Genomic DNA, 25,342 nt, shown 5'->3' with positions numbered 1-25,342 from the left:
TGAGTGAAAGGTGCTACAGGACAGGCGAGGCTCCGTATCACACGAAGTATATGCACTGCAGGCAGTTAGCAAAATAACAGTATGGCAATCATTCTTCATGATACTATTGACCGGGAAAAAGTAGCGCATTCTTTCTGCATACTGAATCCAATCTTCCAAATTGGCGTCAAACACATCTAATCTTCTGAACAGAGGCATGGTAAATGAAAGGATTCCAACCTTTATGCAGCAGGGTTAGGGAGGTAGCTTAATCGACAGAGTAACAGTGTCGACAGCAATCCAGTCGAAACCTTATCGCCAATTTTGTAGGCCATGAAGGAAGTCACACTGAGTCGTTAAAAGGAAATAAAGGTTTATTATAATAACCATCATTTACACAGCACGAAAGATCCCAGCCGGTGTCTCCTGTCAGTACCCAAACTGGTCAGCTTTATACAGAAGATGACTGCATGATTTAGAGTCCCCACTTTATGAGGGGAGCTTGTATTCAGCGAGGCTCACGGGGTGTTGAATCATTTCCACCTTGTAAATCCCATGTGTATTATGACGGGCAGGGTTCCCGGTAGTGAGGCAGTGTTTTTTATTCGTCCTGTAGGAACATGTGCTTCTGGGCCTATAAAAATAAAATTGAAAATTTGTTGGGCCCTCTTTTTTTTTTAAATGTTTTTATTCTCCATTTTCACATTTTCCTTCAAAATTTACACCCCACTCACAAACAGTAAACGGTAACAAATACAAAATCAATCCCCTTAACAATACCAACGATCCCATCCTCCCACCACCCCAATCAACGGCCCACCTGTCAATATATGCATCCCATAAAACAAACCCTCCCACGTTGGAAACAAAAAAGAAAAAGGAGTCCGGGACCGCCCATGGTCACCATTGACCTATAGAGTCCACTCCGCCCCCCCCCTACACTCAACGCCATCCAACCTCTGAAAGAGTACCGTACATTATACCCAAGAGTTGTACACCCCCTTCCCCCCCCCCCCCCCAGTCTCCAACTCCTTCCGTCCACTGCCTCTTGTGAAACTCCTCCCCCCAACCTCGGTTCCTTTCCTCCCAACTTTACACCCCGGCTAGACCACTCGGACCCTGTTGTGCCAGGCTCCGATGGCCGCAGCCCCTCCTCCCACCTCACTCCCGTTCACTGGCCGGCTTAAACCAGCCAGCATGGAGGCCCCCGCCCAGGTCCCTTTCCCCCTTGCCCGGCCCTAGGAAAGCCCAGAAATCACAAACCCCGCATATCCACCTACACCCCAAAGAGCCCTCATTTCAAGTGAAAGTCCCATCACTTCCCTTGTCCAAATATATACAACATTGGCTCCTTTAGCCCATACACCCGCACGCAGTGAAACAAAAAAAAAGAAAATACAGTCAGTCATGAGGTCACATCGGCACATGGCCATTTCTCAGTTCTGCCACAGTCCTTCTGCCTTCGCAAATGCCCCTGCAGTTCCGAAATAAAAGTCCCTGAGCTTGTAAGTCACCCTCAGCTTCGCTGGATATACAATGCCGCACTGCATCTTGCTAATGTACAGTGCCCTCTTCACCCGGTTGAAGGCAGCCCGCCTCCTCGCCAGCTCCACCCTAAAGTCCTGGTATACACGTATACCAGCTCCAGCCCACTACACCACCCGCTTCTGCTTGGCCCAGCTCAGGACCTTCTTCACACTGTACCTACGGAAGCACAGAGTCACTACCCTTGGCGGCTCACTCGCCATTGGTACAGGCCTCCACGACCGATGAGCCCGATCCAGTTCATATCGGGAGGATCCTCCCCCAATAGTTTCACCAGCATCGCGGCAAAATACTCAATCGGCCTCGGTCCTTCAACTCCTTCAGGCAGCCCCACAATCCTCAAATTCTGTTGCCCGGATCTGTTTTCCAGGTCTTCCATTTTTCCTCGCAGATCCTTGTTAATGTCCATTTCCTTCCCCATCGAGGCAAGGCTTCCTTCAGCGCCTCCCCTTGCTCTTGCACCTCCGCCACTGCGCTCGCCACCGCCGTCATCACCGGGGAAATCGCCTCCTCCACCAGCCGCGCACTCAAAACCTCTCTCATCTCCTTCCTCATTGTCTCCATGTATCTTGTAAACTGCCTTTTGAATTCCGCAGCCATCACCTTAGTTATTTCTTCAGCCGTAAGAAATGCGGCTTCCCCTGGTGCTCCAGCCTCCATTTTCCTTGGTGACCCCACGGTGACCTTTCCACTCCCCGACAGACCTTCAGCTGTTTTCTTTACGGACAATTTTTTTGCTTACCCTCAACATTTTTCTTCACTGTGCGTTCACTGTTTCTTCCTGCTTTTGCCGCCTCCGTGGACCCTGGGACCGGGCTTAAAGCCCCGAAAATGCCGTTCCCGAACGGGAGCCCTCCATTGTGCGACCGCCTCCCGCTCCGCCATCAACGGAACTCTGTTGGGCCCTCTTTTGAACAGCTTTCAGTGTTCCGTTTGAGGGTTGCTGGCTAGGCCATTCGATATCTTGTGCAAATGTCTGGCAAATCTAAAATTGATGAAGCATGCCTGCAGAACAAGAGTCGCTGGTCCATGGTTCCTTTCTCAACAGCATTAACAACAGATGCGAAGGAACAAAGTTATCCATTTGTTTTCTCTTGAGTTACTCGGCACCTAATGAAGACCTACAAGATCTTTAGACTCCTCATAAAATTTAATTCATATACTTTCTCATTCTTACGTGAGGGACGTTGGATAAGTAAACTTTCCAGGTGGAGTGACAATCAGCAATTGGGCCTTACCCAGCTGATAGAACAGGCTGACATGACCTCAGTTTAACCTCATACTGCACTGAAGTATCAGCCTGGATTATGCAGTCAAGTTATGTCCCGGGGAGGGCAGCGCGATGGTGCAATGGTAGCACTGCTGCCTCATGGTGCCAAGGTCCCAGGTTCGAATCCCGGCCCTGGGTCACTGCCCGTGTGGAGTTTGCACATTCTACCTGTATTTGCGTGGGTTTCACCCCCACAAGCCAAAGATGTGCAGGTTAGGTGGATTGGCCATGCTAAATTGCCCCTCAATCGGAAAAAATTATTTGGGTACTCTAACTTTCTATTTTTTAAAAAGTTATGATCTGGGGATCAAGAGGACATGGACTGGATGTAACAGTTATGAGTGACGAGAGTATCTTTGGAACTTAATTGGTTTATTTAGAATATTTCTACTTCTATTGATTCTTTTTAAAACTTCTCTATCACAGTTATTATTTGTAGTTTATAGAATAGGCACAGTGGCCCATGTGGACAATCTGTTTTTTTCCATTTTAGTTGAGTTCTGTTATTTGGAGTAGAACATGCTGATGGTGCTATTTGGTGAGAAGATTCACAGATGGTAGCTCAGTCTGTGGATTTATTACTGTTGCCGTGCTGACAACAGAGGAACTAAATGAGGACTCCGTTTATTGCAAAATTCAGGATAAACTAAAACATCGTTTTATTTCCAATTTCTTTTTTTCTTTCAAAAAACCTTATTTTTCCAATCATATTCAGCAAAAGGTCTAATGCAGTTGGAATTCATAATGTCAAGGACATTTGCTAGGAATTGAATCTGTTCAACAATCCAGAGCAGTTTGAATAGTTTTGTACAGCTGTTCCTCGGATTTGATTGGATGAATCTTAAATTAATCTTTTAAATCGGTTTCTAGTTTGCTTAAAGGCTACAAAGACCATCTGTAGTGACAAATGTTTTAAGTTTGCAGCTACAACATAAAAGTCAGTGCACATATTTTCTGTTTCCTCTCAAAAGGAGTTTCCGTATGGAGCACAAATCCCTATTCCCTACTTTCTGATTGTCTAAAATTTGAGTGATGAAGCAAAATTGGTTGGAAAAACTGAAGTTTACCGTTTTGGAATTACAGCCAGCATTTCAACAGCCAAGTGTAATAATCTAGCCTCTTTTTTTTTGGCTGCTCCAGAATCACAGACACTACAGACCAAAAGCTGTAGGAGCAAAGGTGGCCCATCGAGTCTGCTCTACCATTCAATGAGGTCATAACTGATGTGATAATCCGCAACTCCACTCATCCCCATAACCCCCGATTCCTTTACTGATTGTCTAGCTCAACCCTGAACATACGGAATGACCCAGCCTCTACAGCTCTCTGCAGTAAAGAATGCCACAGATTCACTACCCTCAGAGAGAATAGATTTTTCCTCTGTCTTAAATGGGCTATCCCCTACTCTGAAATTATGCTTCGGGTACTAGACTCTCCCAGAAGGGGGAGCAACCTTTAGGGCAGCACGGTAGCGCTGTGGCTTCACAGCGCCAGGGTCCCAGGTTCGATTCCCTGCTGGGTCATTATCTGTGCGGAGTCTGCACGTTCTCCCCGTGATGCGTGGGGTTCCTCCGGGTGCTCCGGTTTCCTCCCACAGTCCAAAGATGTGCAGGTTAGATGGATTGGCCATGATAAATTGCCCCTTAATTGGAAAAAAATAATTGGGTACTCTAAATTTATTACAAAAAAATTAAGGGTCTCCCATTAAAGACAGCGATGAGGAGAATTTGTTTTCTCAGAAAAAGGTTAGATGGGATTATTGGGTTACAGGGATAGGGTGGAAGTGAGGGCTTAAGTGAGTCGGTGCAGACTCAATGGGCCGAATGGCCTGCTTCTGCACTGTATGTTCTATGTTCTATTAACTCTATCCTGTCAATGGCGCAGTGGTTAGCACTGCTGCCTACGGTGCTGAGGACCCAGGTTCGATCCCGGCCCCGGGTCACTGTGGAGTTTTCATATTCTCCCCATGTCTGCATGGGTTTCAACCCCACAACCCAAAGATGTGCAGATTAGGCGGATTGGCCACACTAAATTGCCCCTTAATTGGAAAAAAAAATTGGGTGCTATAAATTTATTTTTATAAACCCTCCACCCTGCCAAATCCCCTGAGAATCCTATATGTCTCATACTTCTAAACTCCAATGAGTACAGGCTCAACCTATTATAGGCGTCACGGTAGCACAGTGGTTAACACTGTTGCTTCACAGTGCCAGGAACCCGTGTTCGATTCCCAGCTTGGGTCACTGTCTGTGCGGAGTCTGCACGTTCTCCCCGTGTCTGCATGGGATTCCTCCCACAGGTCCTGAAAGACCTGCTTGTTAGGTGAATTGGACAGTCTGAATTCATCCTCAGTGTACCCGAACAGGCGCCGGAGTGTGGCACTAGGATATTTTCACAGTAACTTCAATGCAGTGTTAATGTAAGTTTACATGTAACACTAAAAAAAATTATTATTACTCCACCTCTCTTCAGAAGAAAATCCCTCCATATATGGGATTGGTCTAGTGAACCTTCTTTGAATGCCTCCAATGCCAGTATACCCTTAGATCAGGGGACAAAAACTGGACATGGTATTCCAGGTGCAGTCCCTTGTATAGTTTTAACAAGACTTACCTATTTTTAAATTCCATTCCCTTTGAAATAAATGCGAACGTTCCAGTTGCCGTCCCCATTAGCTGACCTTACACTTGCAGAGAGATCTACAAAATAATAATGTTTAAACATTGCATTCTAAAAATTATTTTCAGCATGATGCAAAACAGGGTGGCATTATATTCTACACATTATATTCTACACAAGTGATGCACAATTTATACTTTGTGCTTCGAAAATCTTTTTTTAATTTGCTTGCAACTTTTCTTCCACAAATTCAATACCCTTTTAAAGAATTGTTGAATGCCCAGAAGTTGCAGGTTGCTAAATTAAACTGATTTATTAGCAATTCAAATCAATGTTTGATAATTTTTTTAAAATTAGCATTAGTTCATTAAAGTTCACAATCACCAAAAAAAAACTTGATAATTCAAATGCAGCATGGTAGCATAGTGGTTAGCACAACTGCTTCACAGCTCCAGGGTCCCACGTTCAATTCCCGGCTTGGGTCACTGTCTGTGCAGAGTCTGCACGTTCTCCCCGTGAGTGCGTGGGTTTGCTCCGGTTTCCTCCCACAGTCCAAAGATGTGCAGGTTAGGAGGATTGGCCATGCTAAATTATCCTTAGTGTCCAAAAATTGCCCTTAGTGTTGGCTAGGGTTACTGTGTTATGGGGATAGGGTGGTGGGGTGGACTTGGGTGGGGTGCTCTTTCCAAGAGCCGGTGCAGACTCGATGTGCCGAATGGCCTCCTTCTGCACTGTAAATTCTATGAAATAAACCTGGTTTACTACTGCTTACAAAACAAAATGATCAATTTCTTTCATTTTAGTTTGTAGATTAATTTACAATGAAGCAAAACATTCTTGTAGCTTGCCCTTTGTATCTTGGTGAGTCACACCTTTTGTGTACTTTAGAATTCAAGCAATGTTGACATCACCTTGTGATTCCTTACCTTAATGGTAGCTATGTAAGTGTTGTCAAGCCTGCTTGTTTAGTTTACAAAGCATTGTCAGGAGTTCACCTTGCCCGGCAAGGTTAAAGTTTTATCTTCCAATTAAAATCCTAATAATGTATCCTAGCTAGGTAGTTTAAAATCTAGAGGATTATATGCTGGATGTTTTCCTGAATCTTCCTTTCAGATTGTACACTGCTGTTAAAAGCCATAATTTCCACATATGAAAGTTGACTTATCATATACCTGTGACCATCATCAACTTTTTGTTTATTGATTCGTGGAAAGTGGGCATCACGGCCAAGGCCTGCAATTATTAACCCCTCTCTTATTGACCTTGCAAAGGTGGCGGATAACCACCTTTTTTTAACTCACTGCAGCCTGAATGGTGAAGGTATTCTCATGGTACAGTTAAGTAGGCAGTTCCAAGATTTTGATCTAGTCACGCTGAAGAAAGGGCGACATACATTTTCACAATGTTGTATAACTTATTCTACTTTTGTCCTTCTAGGTCATAGAAGCACAGATTTGCCTATTTTTAATCTCCATTCCCTTTGAAATAAATGTAAACGTTCCAGTTGCCTTCCCTATTACCTGCTGACCTTACACTTGCAGAGAGCTCTACAAAATAATAATATTTAAAAATTGCATTCTAAAATCTATTTTCAGCATGATGCAAAACAGGATGGTATTATATTCTACATAAGTGATGCACAGATGTATTTGGCAAAAATTTACACTTTGTGCTTGGAAATCTTTTTTGAATTTGCTTGCAACTTTTCTTCCACAAATTCAATACCCTTTTAAAGAATTTTTGAATGCCCAGAAGTTGCAGGTTGCTACATTAAACTGATTTATTAACAATTCAAATCAATGTTTGAAACATTTTTTAAAATTAGCATTTGTTCATTAAAGTTCACAATCACCAAAAATAAAAAACCTTGATCATTCAAATAAACCTGGTTAACTGCTGCTTACAAAACAAAATGATCAATTTCTTTCACTTTAGTTTGTAGATGAAAAGGATTAAAATTGGATTATTTAAAATCAAGTTAAACATTCTCCCTTTTTATCTTGGTGAGTTACACCTTTTGTGTACTTTAGAATTCAAGCAATGTTGATATCACCTTGTGACTTCTTACCTTAATGGTAGCTATGTAAATGTTGTCAAGCCAGCTTGTTTAGTTTACAAAGCACTGGCATTGTCAGGAGTTCACCTTGCCCGGCAAGGTTAATGTTAAAATCCTAATAATGTATCCCAGCTAGCTATCTAGGTGGTCTAAAATTTAGAGGATTATATGCTGGATGTTTTCCTGAATCTTCCTTTAAGATTGTACATTGCTGTTAAAAGCTATAATTTCCACATATGCAAGTTTACTTATCGTATACCTATGACCATCATCAGCTTTTTGTTTATTGATTTGTGGAAAGTGGGCATCGCCACCATTATTAACCCCTCTCTAATTTATCTTGCACGGTCAAATTATTATTATTATTTTATTATTATTATTATTAAATGGACTTCTTCCATCGGGCAGGAGATACAAAAGTCTGAGAACACGCACAAACAGACTCAAAAACAGCTTCTTCCCCGCTGTTACCAGACTCCTAAATGACCCTCTTATGGACTGACCTCATTAACACTACACCCCTGTATGCTTCACCCGATGCCGGTGTTAGGTAGTTACATTGTGTACCTTGTGTTGCCCTATTATGTATTTTCTTTTATTTCCTTTTCTTTTCATGTACTTAATGATCTGTTGAGCTGCTCGCAGAAAAATACTTTTCACTGTACCTCGGTACACGTGACAATAAACAAAATCCAAAGGTGGTGGATAACCACCTTTTTAACTCACTGCAGCCTGATCGGTGAAGGTATTCTCATGAGTAGGCAGTTCCAAGTTTTTGATCTAGTCACGCTGAAGAAAGGGCGATGTACTTTTTCACAATTTGTACAATTTGTTCTACTTATGTCGTTCTAGGTCATAGAGGGCACAGATTTGGGAGGTGCGTTGCAGAATTCTTGATGAGTTGCTGCAGTTTATCTTTAACGTATCTTTGCACCCACACTGACCACTCTACTAAATAAGCCCTTCCCATCCACTCTATCCCCCCCCCCACAATTTTGGACATCTCAATCAAATCTTCTCTCAGTCTCCTCTGTTCCAAGGAGAACATCTCCAACCTATCAAATCCTTTCTCATAGCTGCAATTTACCAGTCCTGGCAAAATCTTTCGATAACCAAAGAGAAAATGCTGGAAAACCTCTGCAAGTCTGGCAGCATCTGTAGGGAGAGAAAAGAGCTAATGTTTCGAGTCCAGGTGACCCTTTGTCAAAGCTGATTTTCCAGCATTTTCCCTTAGGCCTGCTGAGATTTTCCAGCATTTTCTCTTTGGTTTCAGATTCCAGTATCTGCAGTAATTTGCTTTTATCCAGAATCTTTCTCCTTTGTACCTTCTCTAATGCAATTACATCCTGAAATGTCACTTGCCACTTATCAGCCCAAGTCTTGAGGTCGCATTCGGTCAAATGCTGTCTTGATGTGAAAGGCAGTCACTCGAGTTCAGTTCTTTTGTTCATATTTCGACCAAGACTAATGGGTTCTGGAGCTAAGTAGACCTGGCAGAATCCAAGCCCAACATCAGTGAACAGGTTATTGCTGATCATGATGCCTCTGTAATTGACACCGTCCATCACTTTGTTGATGTTTGAGAGTAGACTGCTGGGTGATAAATAGGGGCTGGTTTAGCACAAGGCTAAATCACTGGCTTTTAAAGCAGACCAAGGCAGGCCAGCAGCACGGTTCAATTCCCGTACCAGCCTCCCCGAACAGGTGCCGGAATGTGGCAACTAGGGGCTTTTCACAGTGACTTCATTTGAAGCCTACTTGTGACAATAAGCGATTTTCATTTCATTCATTTAATAAATGAATAGGTTGGATTTGCCCTGCTTTTTGTGGATATGGCATGCATGGCCAGTTTTTCACTGGGATTGATACTGTGATGTGCCTGTATTGGAACTGGCTAGAGTCACAGCTCCTTCTGGAGCACATGTCTTACTTCTGGGATTTTGTCAGGACCCATAGCGTTTGATATAACCTAGTTGTTGACTCCATCCCTCTTCCTGGCAACAGTGTGTTCACAACCTTGGTGTCATATTTGATCCCGAGATGACCCTCAGGCCTCATGTTCATGCCGTCACTAAGACCACCTAATTCCACCTCCAAAACATATAAACCAACTTATTCATTAGTTGAGGTAAGGTTGTAATCATCAGGAACTTTCCTTGCCCAACAAATTGAATTTCTTTGGTCAACAAAAAAGGTGGATGAAGGGAAAGAACAAATTTTGTCTATTTTCAAGAAAGATTTTGAGAAAGTACCACATGAAAGGCTGGTTAACAAATGGATAGTCAAGCGGTAGATGCATTTAATACAGGGAAGTTTGGTGTGATGCATTTAGGGCGAGGCACTATTGACGAAAAGGTTCTCAAAAATGTACAGGGGCAATGAGGCCTGGGGCTTCATGTGCATGAACCGTTGGAAGGACACAATGAGAGAGCAGTTAGCAAATCATGTGAGATTGTGGGTTTCATAAATAGAAGCATCAAGCTCAAAAGCAGGGAAATTATGTTGAAATAAAAAAGAGAATGCTGTAAATATTCAGCAAGCTCCGTGGCACCTGTGTAGAGAAACAGGATTAGCATTTCAGGTCAATGAGGATGCTTCATCATATGAAGCAGTATGTTATAGATAGAACTAAATGATTGCACAACTATATCAAAGTTCTGTAGTACTTCTAGATCCATTCATGAATGAAATAACTAACGGGAGATGAAAGCTCCATGAACATCCCTAACCTCCAAGAAGCTCAAGCTCAAAAGATAGGGCTCACAAAGCATTTGCAACCCTCTTCAGCTAGAAGTGCCAAATGGATAATCCATCTCCCCCTCTTCATGAGGTAACATAAATTGTTATGATACCATATCCATTTGGAGGATAGATTTCAAAATGGTCAGCTTTTTTTTATCAGCTTGTCGAAAGCTAGCATAAATAAGGAATAAGTCACCTTGTGATTAATTTATACTTGCATTTATATCTATGGTCAAACACTAATGATGCTTTTATCTCGAGTAAGGGAATGCAAAACTATTCCACAAGGTGACAACCAATTAAAAGTTTTCCTCTAAGCCACTGGCAAGTCAAACAAAAGATCAAATATCGGGGCACGATAGTGGCATAGCATGTTGGAACAATGTTGGACCATATCAGCTGCTGAGAAGATGTTGAGTACAAGTGCTTTAAAATGTGTAGTCCCACTGGACTTCCTGACTGCTGACCTTTCCATGTATATCCTGAAATATTTGGTATAGATTTTACATGGAGGCTTCCTGGTTCACTGTAACTTAAAATTGGTAGAGAATGTGAAGAAACTCCATGAACAGTGACAATGAGACTGTGAGAAACACTTGAGGTGGCCATCAAGAATCATTAAAAAATAAATAGATGGGAAGGGAAAGCGATAAGGCTGATCAGGGTGGAAGATGGTAAATAGGTGTGGATAGACACAGAGTAACAGAAGCAGCGAGACACAAGGGGCCAAGGAAAGGGGGGATCTGCAATAAATGAATGGTAAAACATTAGGAGCATTGTTGTGGCAGTAGGGAAACTACAGCTTGGCATTGAGCTTTGAGTGTGAGAGTCTTTGGAGAATATTTAAAACTTTTGATCACTGAAGATGTTAAAGAAGACAACACATACGGTACAGTGTTTAGAGAAGATGGAGTAAACGTGTAAGGAGGTACTATGTAGCTCTATGTCAGGGGCAGCTCGGAGATTAAAGTTAAATAAGGGATTAATGGACAATATTTTAGTCGCTTTTTCTTGTCCGCTCTATCCTTGCGTTCGCTTAAGCTTTATTCTGCATTTATTGAGCACTTAAGACATCTTGATCCCAGCATAAATGATCCAAACTGTCTTTAATGATTTTGAACTGCAAAGGAGACTTAAATAGCTTGGTAATGAAATAAAAAGCTATGTAATGAAAATAAAACTGTCTTCAAGGCTTGTAATCTCCAAATGACATTCAGCTGGATGTAAAGTCCTAGATATCTACTTCCACATAATAGGTTTTGCCATAATTGAAACATAATTTTTAATATATCGCTGAGGCTTTTCCAAAGTATGTTTTGAGATTTTAATGAATAAGGGAAACAATGCAAACTTGTCTTCCAATAAACCTGTCAGTATCTGGCATATCATTGTCACTGATATTAATTACTAATATTTAAGGTCAATGAGGTGAAGAAAACAAGGCTCCCTCAAATTCACAAATAAGGCAGCAAATATATTTTGAGGCTCATAATACTTCAGCATGCATGGGGAGGTGCTTAATATCCTGGAAAGGCTGACTACACCTTATCAGTGCTTGCCTGACTTCCCTTATCCTTTTCACACTGAACTTGAAATGCAACCGGCGCGATTCAGCCGTCTTGTCGTGTCCAACTTGGTCTCGGAATGAGGCCTCTCACCAGATTAGCAATGCTAGAAACCTCGTGCAAGATTCAACGGAATCACGTGAGATGTCGTGATCTGGATCTCGCACTCACTGGGCGTGATTTAGATCTGCATATTTAAATGAACCATACGGCTCAATGGTGGCCAATGGAGAATCCCGGGTGTTGGAGACAGGGTTGGGTGCCCCCCCCACCCCCCCGGCTCTCTCTGGTACCTGGGCATCATGGCACTGCCAGCCTGGCACCCTGGCAGTGCCATCTTGGGTGGCGGTGCCAGAGGCACTGCAAAGATGCCATGCTGGCACTGCCAGGGTGCCCAGGTGCCAGGTTGACTGCCAGGAACCGGGCCCGGCGGGACCTTACTAGGTAGAAGGGGAGTTGGGGGGGAGTAGGAATTTGGGAGGAGTTTCCGATGACCTCCCCAAGGTTAGAGGGAGGTGAGGGAGGGGCTCAAAAGGGGGGTGGATTCGGGGCACTCTTCCAAAATGGTGCCCCAATCTGCGAGGAGCCTTTCCTGCTGATGAGCTGATGCTCAAAGTGCAGCCTCGGCAGAGAGAATCTCCCTACGGCCAAAAGAACAGCAAGGTGCTGTTGAATAGAGCGTGTTTCCCGGTGCTGCTGCCACCATGAAACACCCGCTAAACGCTGCGTTCAGCGGACTTTAACTACAGTCGCTGGATAGTGCCCACATCTATTTTATAGTTTATTTTTATCCATGCACTTAAGATAGACCTGCACATTTTGCAAATACACACTTCATCAGTTACATGTGTTTTGAAGTCACATGATAATAGATTATCACCTGATTAGAACAAACATTAATAAATGTTGATTTCTGGATATCACTACCATTATAAAACTACAGAATTTGTAATATATTGATCTCGTACTGCACTGTAAATGCTTGATGTTTGGTATAAATGACACTAGTCATTTTCAAACTCAGGGTCACAATCTGCGGGTGAGTCGCAAGCGCGTGTCAGGATTGATCGTGGCGTTCCTGGATTTCAAGAATGCCGACTGCCCCGTGCATGCATGCGCCCTCAGCCGGATCTAGCAGTGCGCAGGCCCAGAGCCCAGCGGAGCAGACCGCCTCCTCCTGACAACAGCGTGCTGTCCAAGGACCAGATTTTTTTTAATCCATGGAGTCATCCCGCCAGAAGCGATGGCAGAGAGCAGGTCACATGCCCCGAACAGTGACATCACATATTCTGAGCACGAAACTATGGGGGAGAGATTCTTCCATTTTATATTTGGCAGCAAACAAGCAACAGGACTGTGTAAAGAACTGAAGATGGATCATTTTGTAATTAAGTAAGAGGGGGGCAGAGACACAAACAAGTCAGGATCTCAGAATTTAATCTACTGGAGAAAGCTTCACAGGAGAGTCCATGGCAGGACAAAGCAGTGCAGGTGTGAGCTGTAACCAGAGCTCCAGGACCTCTGGTGAACAAACAATTAAGAAAAAACTGAAATCAAGAACAAAGCAGTATAAAGATGATTTCTTGAGGTATGGCTTTGTTAATTTTGTCAATGCAAATCAGGGTAGTACTGGCAAGTGAAAGTTTAAAACCCTCAAAACTTCAAAGGCCTTTCAAGACTAAGCATGGTGAGTTTGAGGATAAACGTCTTGATTTTTTATAAAGGATGCAGCAAGAGCTTACATTGTCAGCTGAATTCCTGAGCAAAAATGTAACATTGAATGACAAAGCAAGTGAGATTGTAAGGACCAAGCAGGCTCACCTGTCGCATTAAAGGTAAGCAAAATGGTGTATTCGGAAGGTCGGCCGGCGTGTGTCGTGAAGGTCGGCGAGCGTGGGTAGCGAAGGTCGGCCAGCATGGGTCATGAATGCCGGTATGGGTCCTAAAGGTCAACCGGTTTGTACAAGTGGGTCCCAGGAACAAAAGTTTGAAAAACACTGAATTATATTATTATCCAAAGGTTTTGTAATGCAGTTTCCAGTGACCTGTGTTTGGTGATGGGGTGTAGATTTTATGGTGACTCTTTATTCCCAGCAGAGGCCAGGGAGCTGAAATGAGTAATGCAAGGGATAATCAGAACTTTGGTTGAATGCATTTAAATGTTCTCTATTAAGGATATGATCTTGGCTGTGTAGGGCTTAATTTCAAAATTAGCAGATGTCACAAACTTTGAAAGTATTGTAAACTGAGGATAGCGATAGGCCTAAAGCACAATAGATCGGTACATGGCAATGATATTTAATGCAAAGAAATGTGAAGTGATGCATCTTGGTAGGAAACATGGCGAGAGACCATATAAGATAAAAGGGGATTTATGGAGACAAAGTAATCTGGGTTCTTTCTTCACAAAAGATTGAATATGGCTGGGCACAATCCACTGATTTATATTCTCTGCTGCCCTCACTGCCTGTCCCATATAGAGGCCAGTCCACATTTTCATAGCATCACAGAATCCCTACAGTGCAGAAGGAGGCTATTCAGTTCATCTAGTCTGCACCGACCCTTCGAAAGAGGATCCGAACCTAGACCCACTCCCCCACCCTATCCCCGTAATCTTGTAACCTTACCTGACCTTTGGACATTAAAGCGCAATTTAGAAAGGCCAATCCACCCAGCCTGCACTGCTTTGGACTGTGGGAGGAAACCGGAGCACCCGGAAGAAACCCACGCAGACACGGGAAGAACGTGCAAACTCCACACAGACAGTCTTGGATCATCCATGGACACGTTGTCTGGGTGTTTTAACCTGCATGACTTATTTTACTAAACTCTCTCTCTCTCTCTCTCTCTTCCTCCTCCTCCCCCCCCCCCCCCCCCCCTCCTGTTCATATCACGTGTCCCAAAATAAGTGAGTATCCTTGATATCACTGCTTGGGCTTTATGAATAGAAGCATAGAGTACAAAAGCAAGGAAGTTATGATTAACCTTCATACAATACTGGTTCCCCAACTGGAGTATTTGGTCCAATTCTGGGCACCGCACTCCAAGAAGGCTTTGGAGAGGTTGAAGAGAAGATTTATGAGAATGGCTCCAGGGATGGGGGATTTAAATTACAAGGATACTTTGGAGAAGCTTGGGTTGCTTTTCTTAGATAAGAGAAGGTTGAAAGGATATTTGATGAGAGTATTCAAAACCATGAGAGTTGTAGCCAAAGTAGATCAAAATAAACTATTCCCTTTGGTGGAGTGCCGAGAACCAGACCGCACAGATTTTAACTGGTAGGCAAAGGAAAGAAAGATGACTTGCAGCAAGTGGTTAGGGTCTGGAATGCTCTGTCTGGAGGGAGCTTCAATTGTGGCTTTTAAAAAGGGAATTAGAGAAGCACAGGAGAAAAAAACATTTGCGGAATTACTGGGAAAGGACAGAGGAGTGGGATTAGCTGAATTACTTTTACAGAGAGTTGTGATGGGATTTTCCGATCCCATTCGCCACAGTGATTGCCGTGATCGGAGCAGAAAGTTTGATGGATCAGAAAAAGATCAGTTGACCTTGTGTAGGGATTTCCAGACCTGTAATGGGTGAGACCAGAAACCGCCACCCTTAGTGTGGACTCGATAAGTCCAAAGGCCTTCTCCTGTGCTGCAGCTATGCTGTGATTCGGTTTACAGCTAATCACACGTTACCATCTCTATTTTTTAAGGCAAACAAAATTCAAAATCCCTGTTATTTACTAAAAGAATAAAGGCACAAGATTGCAGTGTTCAAACAGAGTTTTTTTTTAAATTTAGAGTACCCAATTATTTTTTCCAATTAAGGGGCAATTTAGCGTGGCCAATCCACCTCCCTGCACATCTTTTTGGGTTGTGGGGGCAAAACCCATGCAGACACGGGGAGAATGTGCAAACTCCATACGGACAGTGACCCAGGGCCGGGATTCGAACACCGGTCCTCAGCGCCGTAGGCAGCAATGCTAACCACTGTGCCACCGTGCTGTCCTTAAACAGAGGTTTTTTTTATTATGCAAGATCCAAAGAAGCAGACACTAAAGTTTATCCTGTACTTTAGCGCCTCGAATTAACATGAGGTAAACATGAATTAACAGGCAAATTGTGGTTGATTATAAACTATAAATTGCACAATAAATAGCAGATACAACTAAGAATTGGCTCAGCAGGCCACTCAGACTTTAGTGATCACCCTCAGTCACAATGTTCTGCAACTCTTGTGTCCCTCACAAAGAATGTCAGCTCCTCTCTTGGAGTTAGTCTGATCCCCAGCTGACAGCAGCGCACAACCAACCCAAGCTGCATTGGCACAATCTTCATCATAATTGTCACATGTCTTGCAGCACTTGGTGAGTGGGGAATACCCACCAATGTTTCAATGTTATCTTCAAGGGGCAGCTGCAGCAACTTTTTCTCAGACTCTGGATCCGGATTCTGCCTTCTTCAACTTGCCTGTTCTTCACCACTGAACTCATCAGCTGCTACTGCTCACCTTGGACTGATCTGTGTCTTTATGCATCTTTCAATCAGGGGAAGTTTGCGAGAGGTTTTGGTTTCTAAACTTCAGTTTATTTTTGTTTCCTTAGAAACCAGGAGGTCCGTTTCTTTTCTATGTTTACCTTTTCAGTTCATTTTCTGTTTTGTTCGGATCGTCTTTAAAAATATAAATCACATTGAAAAACACAAAGTCTCTCGCATATGTTTTAAGGAGATGGCAGACTGCCTCCAGAAAGGGGGGGGGGGGGAGGTTACAGAAATAGTTACGCATCTAATCAGAACATTGTGATGTAGTGACTTTTTTTAAAGCTCTCCAATCGGGCTTCCACTTTAGGTGCAACCATTGACAAAATAATGCCAACCCACACATATTTCAATGCCAGCTCCAGCTAATTATTATTCCAGACAATAAATCTGAAAAGTCTTTCAGCTTCTTATGCTTCTAAATAAGGAGACTGGTAATGGTAATTAAGAACAGATTTCTCTTTTACACGTCAGCTTTTCCACTCTTTTACATTAGATTTTCCCATCCTTCACTTTTCTCCTGTCCCAGTAATTCATTTCTCTCCCACTATTCTTTACTGTTTTTATTACACTCCCCTTTTTCATTGATGTTTGTTTCATCCTTCACTGTTTTTGATTTCTTTCCTCCACCTCTGTTTCTCTTACCCTTTTTTCCCTTCTTATTTAAAAAAAATAAATATTTATTAAGAATTTTTTAACAACATTTTTCACCCTTACAAACAACCGTAACAAAAAGAAAGAAAGCTCGCATAGCAAGACATGAACATGGTAAGTCGTATGATACAGAGCTTTGTACATTGGATTCCTCCCGTACATGTCAGTTTTCCGGCTCATTCATGTATTTTCTTGCTCGAATGCCCCCCAAATAAGCCTCTTTCGCCTCCTGCACTCCCGGCTCGTCCACTACTCCAAATAGTGCTAGCCCCCAGCTTGGTTTGACCCGGACTTTCACCACCTTAGATACTGTTCCCGCCACTCCCCTCCAGAACCCCTCCAGTGCCGGGCATGACCAAAACATATGGACATGGTTTGCCGGACATCCTGAGCACCTCCCACATCTGTCCTCCACCCCAAAGAACCTACTCAACATCGCCCCTGTCATATGCGCTCTATGAACCACCTTAAATTGTATCAGGCTAAGCCTGGAACACGAAGAAGAGGAATTAACCCTACTTAGGGCATCAGCCCACAGCCCCTACTCAATCTCCTCCCCCAATTCCTCCTCCCATTTAGCCTTCAGCTCCTCTACCAACGCCTCCCCCTCTTCTTTCATCTCCTGGTATATCGCCGACACCTTGCCCTCTCCGACCCATACACCCAAAATCACCCTATCTTGAATCTCCTGTGCCGGGGGCAACGGGAATTCCCTCACCTGTTGCCTCACAAATGCCCTCACTTGCATGGACCAGAAAGCATTTCCCGGGGGTAGCCCAAACTTCTCCTCCAGTGCCCCTAGGTTCGCAAACGTCCCATCAATGAACAGGTCCTCCATTCTTCTAATCCCTGCCCGATACCAGCTCTGAAACCCCCCGTCCATCCTCCCTGGGACAAACCAATGGTTACCCCTGATCGAGGACCACACCGAGGCTCCCATTCCACCCCTGTGCCGTCTCCACTGCCCCCAGATCTTTAGCGTTGCCGCCACCACCGGACTCGTGGTGTACCTTGTCGGCGAGAACGGCAGCGTCACCAGCACCCCCAGGCTCGTTCCTTTGCAGGACGCCATCTCCAAACTCTTCCATGCCGCCCCCTCTCCCTCCATCACCCACTTACGGATCATCGCCACATTGGCTGCCCAGCAGTAGCCACCCAGATTCGGCAACGCCAACCCTCCTCTGTCCCTACTGCACTCCAGAAACCCCCTCCTTACCCTCGGGGTCTTATTCGCCCACACAAACCCCATAATGCTCCTGCCTACCCTCTTAAAAAAGGCCTTGGTGATCACGATTGGAAGGCACTGGAACACAAAGAGAAACCTTGGGAGGACCACCATTTTGACCGACTGCACTCTACCCGCTAGCGAGAGCGGCAACATGTCCCATCGTTTGAAGTCCTCCTCCATCTGCTCCACCAGCCTCGTCAAATTAAGTTTATGTAGGGCCCCCCAACTCCGAGCTATTTGGATCCCCAAGTACCGAAAGCTCCTTTCCGCCCTCCTCAATGGTAGATCATCTAACCCCCTTTCCTGGTCTCCTAACTGTACTACAAAGAGCTCACTCTTCCCTACATTGAGCTTATAGCCCAAAAAATACCCAAACTCCCTTAGAGTCTGCATGACCTCCACCATACCCTCCACTGGATCCGCCACATACAACAACAGGTCGTCTGCGTAAAGCGACACTCGATGCTCCTCTCCCCCTCGGACCAACCCCCTCCATTTCCTAGACTCCCTTAGTGACACGGCCAAGGGTTCAATTGCTAATGCAAACAACAGGGGGGACAGGGGGCACCCCTGCCTCGTCCCTCGATTAAGCCGAAAATACTCCGACCTCCGCTGATTCGTAACCACACTCGCCACTGGGGCTCTATATAGGAGCTTAACACAGCTAATAAACCCTCCCCCGAACCCAAACCTCCGCAGCACTTCCCAAAGGTACTCCCACTCTACTCGGTGCCTCTCCCTCCACCGATGGCATCATTATCACGTTTAGGAGCCGCCGCACATTGGTGTTTAGCTGCCTGCCCTTTACAAATCCCGTCTGGTCCTCGTGAATCACCCCCGGGACACAGTCCTCGATCCTCGTAGCCAGCACTTTTGCCAGCAACTTAGCATCCACGTTAAGGAGCGAGATCGGCCTGTACGACCCACATTGCAGTGGGTCCTTATCCCGCTTCAGGATCAAAGAGATCGTCGCTTCCGACATTGTCGGGGGCAGGGTCCCTCCCTCCCTTGCCTCATTAAAAGTCCTCACTAGCAACGGGACTAACAGGTCTACGTACTTCCTATAGAACTCAACTGGGAACCCATCCGGTCCCGGGGCCTTCCCTGCCTGCATACTCCCCAGACCTTTAATCAGCTCCTCCAACCCAATTGGTGCCCCCAAACCAGCCACCTCCTGCTCCTCCACCCTCGGGAACCTCAGTTGGTCCAAGAATCGTCGCATCCCCTCTTCCCCCGCTGGGGGCTGGGACCTGTACAGCTCCTCATAGAAGGCCTTAAATGCCTCATTTACTTTCACTGCACTCCGCACCGTAGCTCCCCTTCCATCCTTGACTCCACCTATCTCCCTCGCTGCCATCCTCTTACGGAGCTGGTGTGCCAGCATCCGACTCGCCTTCTCCCCATACTCGTAGGTCGCCCCCTGCGCTTTCCTCCACTGTGCCTCTGCCTTCCCTGTGATCAACAGGTCGAACTCCGTCTGGAGATTTCGCCTTGCCCTAAGTAGTCCCTCTTCAGGGGCCTCTGCATATCTCCTGTCCACTCTTAAAATCTCCCCCACTAACCTCTCCCTTTCCCTGCCCTCTCTCTTCTCCCTATGAGCCCTGGTGGAGATTACCTCTCCCCTGACCACCACCTTCAGCACCTCCCATACTACCCCCACCTGCACCTCCCCGTTGCCGTTGGCCTCCAAGTACCTTTCAATGCACCCCCTCACCCTCCCGCACACCGCCTTATCTGCCAGCAGTCCCATATCCAACCACCACAACGGGTGTTGGTCCCTCTCCTCTCCCAACTCCAGTTCCACCCAGTGCGGGGCGTGATTTGAAATGGCTATGGCCGAATACTCCGTTCCCTCCACTTTCGGGATCAGAACAAACAAATCTATCCGGGAGTAGGCTTTGTGCACGTGGGAGAAAAAAGAAAATTCCCTGGCCTGCGGCCTGGCAAACCTCCACGGATCCACTCCTCCCATCTGGTCGATAAACCCCCTAAGCACCTTGGCCGCAGCCGGCCTCTTTCCGGTCCTAGATCTGGAGCGATCCAGTGCTGGGTCCAACACCGTGTTGAAATCCCCACCCATTATCAAGCTTCCTACCTCCAGGTCCGGAATGCGCCCCAACATACGCTTCATGAATCTAGCATCGTCCCAGTTCGGGGTGTATACATTTACCAATACCACCCTCGTCCCCTGCAACCTACCGCTCACCATCACGTATCGACCTCCATTGTCCACTACAATATTCTTGGCCTCAAACGACACCCGCTTCCTCACCAATATTGCCACCCCTCTGTTCTTCGCATCCAGCCCCAAATGGAATATGTGTCCTACCCATCCCTTTCTTAACCTGACCTGGTCTGCCACCTTCAAATGTGTCTCCTGAAGCATGACCACATCTGCCTTCAGTCTCTTTAAGTGCGTAAACACTCAGGCCCTCTTTACCGGCCCATTCAGGCCCCTCACATTATACGTTATCAGCCGGATTGGGGGGCCTTCCAACCTCCCCCCCCCCACCGACTAGCCATCACCTTTTCTAAGCCAGTCCCGTGCCCGCGCCGCCCTCACCCTCCAGTCCCCCAGGCGGGGGACCTCCGCCCCGACCACCTCTTCTGTGTCCAATTGCCCCTCGGCCAGTGCAGCAGCAACCCTATTCCCCCCCCCCACCCCCCCACCCCCCCCCCCCCCCCCCCACCCCCCGCTAGACCTGAGTCTAGCTCTTTTGCTCCCCCCATAACACTCCCGTAAGTCAGCTGACTCCTGCTGACCCCGGCTGACCCCGCCGTCCCATTGATCCCCCCGTGTGGGAATCTCCCCTCCCCAACAATCCGTGTGCGCTCCTCCACTCCCTCCCCGCCCTCCGCCGTCCTTCCCTAGCGCGGGAAAAAGCCCGCGCTTTCCTGAGCCTGCCCCGCCCCCTCTGGCGCAGCTCCTGTCGCGGCCTTATCTCATTTCCCCCCTCCCCGAGCCTCCCCTCCCTCCAGCACCGGCGCCCACCTTCTCGCACAGTCTTCTCACCCGATCCCTTTACCCATCCCCATCCATCACCCAACCCGTGGAACATTTCCTGCACGTGATTAAAATCCTGTGTACAACAAACATCCAACGTCCTCCCCCACCCCCACAAACCCTCAGTTTGAGTCCAACTTTTCAGTTTGGATAAAGGTCCAAGCCTCCTCAGGCGTTTCAAAGTAGTGATGTTGATCCTGGAATGTGACCCACAATCGCGCTGGCTGCAGCATTCCGAATCTCACTCCCTTCCGATGCAGCACCGCCGTGGTCCGGTTGAAACCCGCTCTCTTCTTTGCTACCTCCGTGCTCCAGTCCGGGTAGATTCAGATCTCCGCATTCTCCCAGCTGCCACTCCGCTCTTTCTTGGCCCATCTCAAGACCCTCTCTCTCTGTCCGTGAAACGGTGAAACCTCACCACAATCGCCCTTGGCGGCTCATTGGCCTTGGGCCTCCTCGCCCGCACCCGATGTGCCCCATCCAGCTCCAGAGACCTCGGAGGGGCCTCCGCACCCATCAGCGACTCAAGCATCGTGCTCGCATATGCCCTGGCATCGGCCCCCTCCACTCCTTCAGGAAGACCCAGGATCCGAAGATTCTTTCTCCTCGACCTGTTCTCCAGGTCTTCGAATCTTTCCGCCCACCTCTTGTGCAGCGCCTCGTGCTCCTCCACCCTCACCGCCAGGCCCAAGACCTCATCCTCGTTCTCATCGACTTTTTTCTGCACCTCCTGGATCTTTACCTCGTGGGCCTTCTGGGTCAGCCCTAATCCTTCGATCGCCGACAACATAGGCGCCAGCATCTCTTTCCGCAGCTCTTCAAAACAGCGCTTGATAAACTCTTGCAGCTCCGGCCCGATTTCCACTTTATCTCCGGCCACCGCCATCTTGTTTTTCTTCCCTCGCTGCCCTCGCTGCTCCAACGCCGCTTTTTTAGCCGTTCCACTTCTTGTCCGTTCCATATACGGTGAAGGGGGACCTTTCTCTCACCTTCCCACACGGGACGAGTTCGAAAAATTCCCGTTGGGGCTCCTCTGGAGAGCCCGAAAGTCCGTAATCGCGGGAGCTGCCGAAACGTGCGGCTTAGCTCCGCATCGCCGCAACCGGAAGTCCTCTCCTTTTTGATTGCTTTGCTGTTTCCATCTTCATTCTCCTCAACCCCTTCAACATTTTGCATGCTGCTCCTTTCAAGGGCTGTGCTGCTGCCAGTCAATCCACATTGCTCCCCAAATAGCACCATCTACAAAAGTCCTCTCCCCCGGCCAGCTTCCATTGATTACTTGTTCTTCAGCAACTCAATTCAGACCCAGAGCCGGGATCGAACCTGGGACCTCGGTGCCATGGGGCAGCAATGCTAACCACTGCGCCACCGTGCACCGTAATGTTCTGGTCATCAAACCATCTCTACAGAAACTCCAGGACTATGTAAGTCTTGGATTTGACATTATTTGAAGCAGAGGAAGGTGCACCACTGCAGGAAGAGTGAAACCCAAGTGCTGTAACAAAGAGCCAGGACAAGCAAGGTGAACCAAATGGTCCCCCTTTATAATGCATTAGTTAGGCCCCATTTAGAATACTGTGAGCAATGTTGGGCCCCACACCTCAGGAAGGACATACTGGCACTGGAGCTGGTCCAGCGGAGATTCACACTGATGATCCCAGGAATGGTAGGCCTAACATACAATGAACGTCTGAGGATCCTGGGATTATATTCATTGGAGTTTAGGAGGTTGAGGGGAGATCTAATAGAAACTTACAAGATAATGAATGGCTTAGATAGGGTGGACGTAGGGAAGTTGTTTCCATTAGCAGGGGAGACTAGGACTCGGGGGCACAGCCTTAGAATAAAAGGGAGTCACTTTAGAACAGAGATGAGGAGAAATTTCTTCAGCCAGAGAGTGGTGGGTCTGTGGAATTCATTGCCACAGAGGGCGGTGGAGGCCGGGACGTTGAGTGTCTTTAAGACAGAAGTTGATAAATTCTTGATTTCTCGAGGAATTAAGGGCTATGGAGAGAGAGCGGGTAAATGGAGTTGAAATCAGCCATGATTGAATGGTGGAGTGGACTCGATGGGCCGAATGGCCTTACTTCCGCTCCTATGTCTTATGGTCTTATGGTCTTCTTAAGAAATGGTCACTGAACACAATCAGCACAATTCCTCGGTGACTTGTCAGAGGCTCCACTGGAGTCGTGACTATTGAGGGCCCAAACTTACCAGGAATATTAAACCAGGACAGGCACCTCATAATTCTACAAGGAGGTTCTACAAATATAATCTATAGTTAAAGAATTTTAAATAATCACAGCACATTACAATTGTAATTGTGCAATGACAATTATAAACAAGGGAACTAAATACCAAGTTGAGTATCTAATTTCTGTTATAGAAGTTTTAGAAATTCATGTGAAGAATACTTTTGATTTTTGTTCCAAGAGTGTGAATAGAAGAACTTGACTGAACTCAGGGTTTCGAACTGAATAATTAGCACCACAGTCAAATAGGGCAACTTTCCCAGACTTGCTGATGATCGGATATTTGCATATACTTCCAGCCTGCTGGGTCTGCTTCATAACAGCGAGATTTAGAAACCTATTTCTGCAGCTATTGCTGTGTGTATTTTTAAGTGTTGCGTAAACGCAATATTTAGCACCAGGCAGTTTATATTTTTAAATTTCTCTCATAAACTGTAAAAGTTGCTTTGTTGGCAATGACAACCAGTGTTTAAAAGTAATCTTGTTTTGTAGCGATTTAAAGTGTTTTTACTGTCGTCCAAAATGTATAATTACCTTGACAACAAGCAGTGGAACTGTCATGTTTTGTGCCGAATAACACTATACACTTTGGTTTGCCTCAGATTTTCAAGGTCGAACAAAGTCACAAATGTAATACAGAGGCGTAACACTCGGATAGGTTTACCTTCCTACACAAAGCCTCAACAGATTAATTAACTTGGCAATGAATTGTTGATTACATTCCTGATTTACGCTGTACATTGAAACCCAGGAAACAAGTTCCCTGACTAGAATATAATTATAATACAACCAATCGGAGTCCTCTAAAAGTGTTTATAATGTACTGCATAATGTACTGGGGCTCGAGAACAGGAAGGAAGGCCAAAACAAAAATAATAGAAGAAAACGGGTCCAGGGAATTTACCTTTCAAAGCAAATGTGGCAGAAACCCAACATAAAAGCAAAACATGGTGGATGATGGAAATCTGAATTAAAAACAGGAAGTGCTGGAAGCACCCAGTAGGTCAGACAGCACCTGTTGGAGAGAGAAACAGAGTTAACGGGCTGAATAATACAATCGTGTGCCCACGGTGAAGAAGTGATTTACGCGCACTTCCTTCAATTTAAAATACTGTATTTGGTGCCTATGATAAGCACCCCTCTACATGGATACTAAACACAGATAGGTAATTGTTTGTTTACTGAGCCCTTCGTGTTCAGTCAACAAGCATATCCCTGATGTTCCAGTCACTTCTTGTCCTTTGAATTCTCCATACCGACATGGATTGAAGGGTTGGTTAACAGACAGAAAACACAGAGTAGGAATAAACTGGCCATTCTCACGTTAGCAGGCTGTGCCGAATGGGGTACCACAAGGGGCCCCATCTGTTCATAGTTTATATGAATAGTCTGGAAATCGGACCAAATGTAATACTTCAAAGTTTGTGGATGGCACAAAGCTAAACGGGAACATGTGTTGTGAGGAAGATGCAAAGCGGCTTTAAGGGAATTTGGATAGATTTAGTGAATGGGCAAGAACGTGGATGATGGAATATAACATGGAAAAATATTGTGTGGTTATCCACTTTGGTAGGAGAAATAGGTGTGTAGAATATTCTTTTTAATGGTAAGAGATTAGAAAGTGTAGATGTACAAAGGGACCTGGGTGTCCTTGTCAATAAGTCACTGAAAGCGAACATGCAGGTGCAACAAGCAATTCGGAAGACTAATGGAATGTTAGCCTTTATCGCAAGAGGATAAGAATACAGGGATAGCGAATCTTGTTTCAATTGTATAGAACCTTGGTTCGACGACACCAAGAGTACTGTGTGCAGTTTTGGTCCCTTGCCTTAGGAAGGATATTACTGCCATAGATGGAGTGCAACGTAGGTTCATCAGACTTGTTCTTGGAATGGTGGGGCT

General features: G+C 45.7%; 1 long non-coding RNA gene across 3 annotated transcripts; it reads right to left on the bottom strand.

Annotated features, from left to right (window-relative positions):
- Positions 1-335: 335 nt before the first annotated feature.
- Positions 336-24,457, bottom strand: LOC140407906 (uncharacterized). 3 transcript variants are annotated; one of them, XR_011939880.1, is made up of 3 exons: positions 24,345-24,457; positions 5,408-5,493; positions 336-613 (listed from the first exon to the last, which is right to left on the bottom strand). It is a non-coding gene; the product is annotated as an uncharacterized lncRNA (long non-coding RNA). The 3 variants fall into 3 exon arrangements; XR_011939881.1 differs by lacking the exon at positions 24,345-24,457 and adding an exon at positions 7,482-7,550; XR_011939879.1 differs by lacking the exon at positions 24,345-24,457 and adding an exon at positions 6,340-6,394.
- Positions 24,458-25,342: the final 885 nt, after the last annotated feature.

Source organism: Scyliorhinus torazame, chromosome 2 (assembly GCF_047496885.1).
Source record: "Scyliorhinus torazame isolate Kashiwa2021f chromosome 2, sScyTor2.1, whole genome shotgun sequence".
NCBI lineage: Eukaryota > Metazoa > Chordata > Chondrichthyes > Carcharhiniformes > Scyliorhinidae > Scyliorhinus > Scyliorhinus torazame.
Note: the sequence above shows the minus strand (reverse complement) of the source record. Positions and strands in the feature narration are given on the sequence as shown.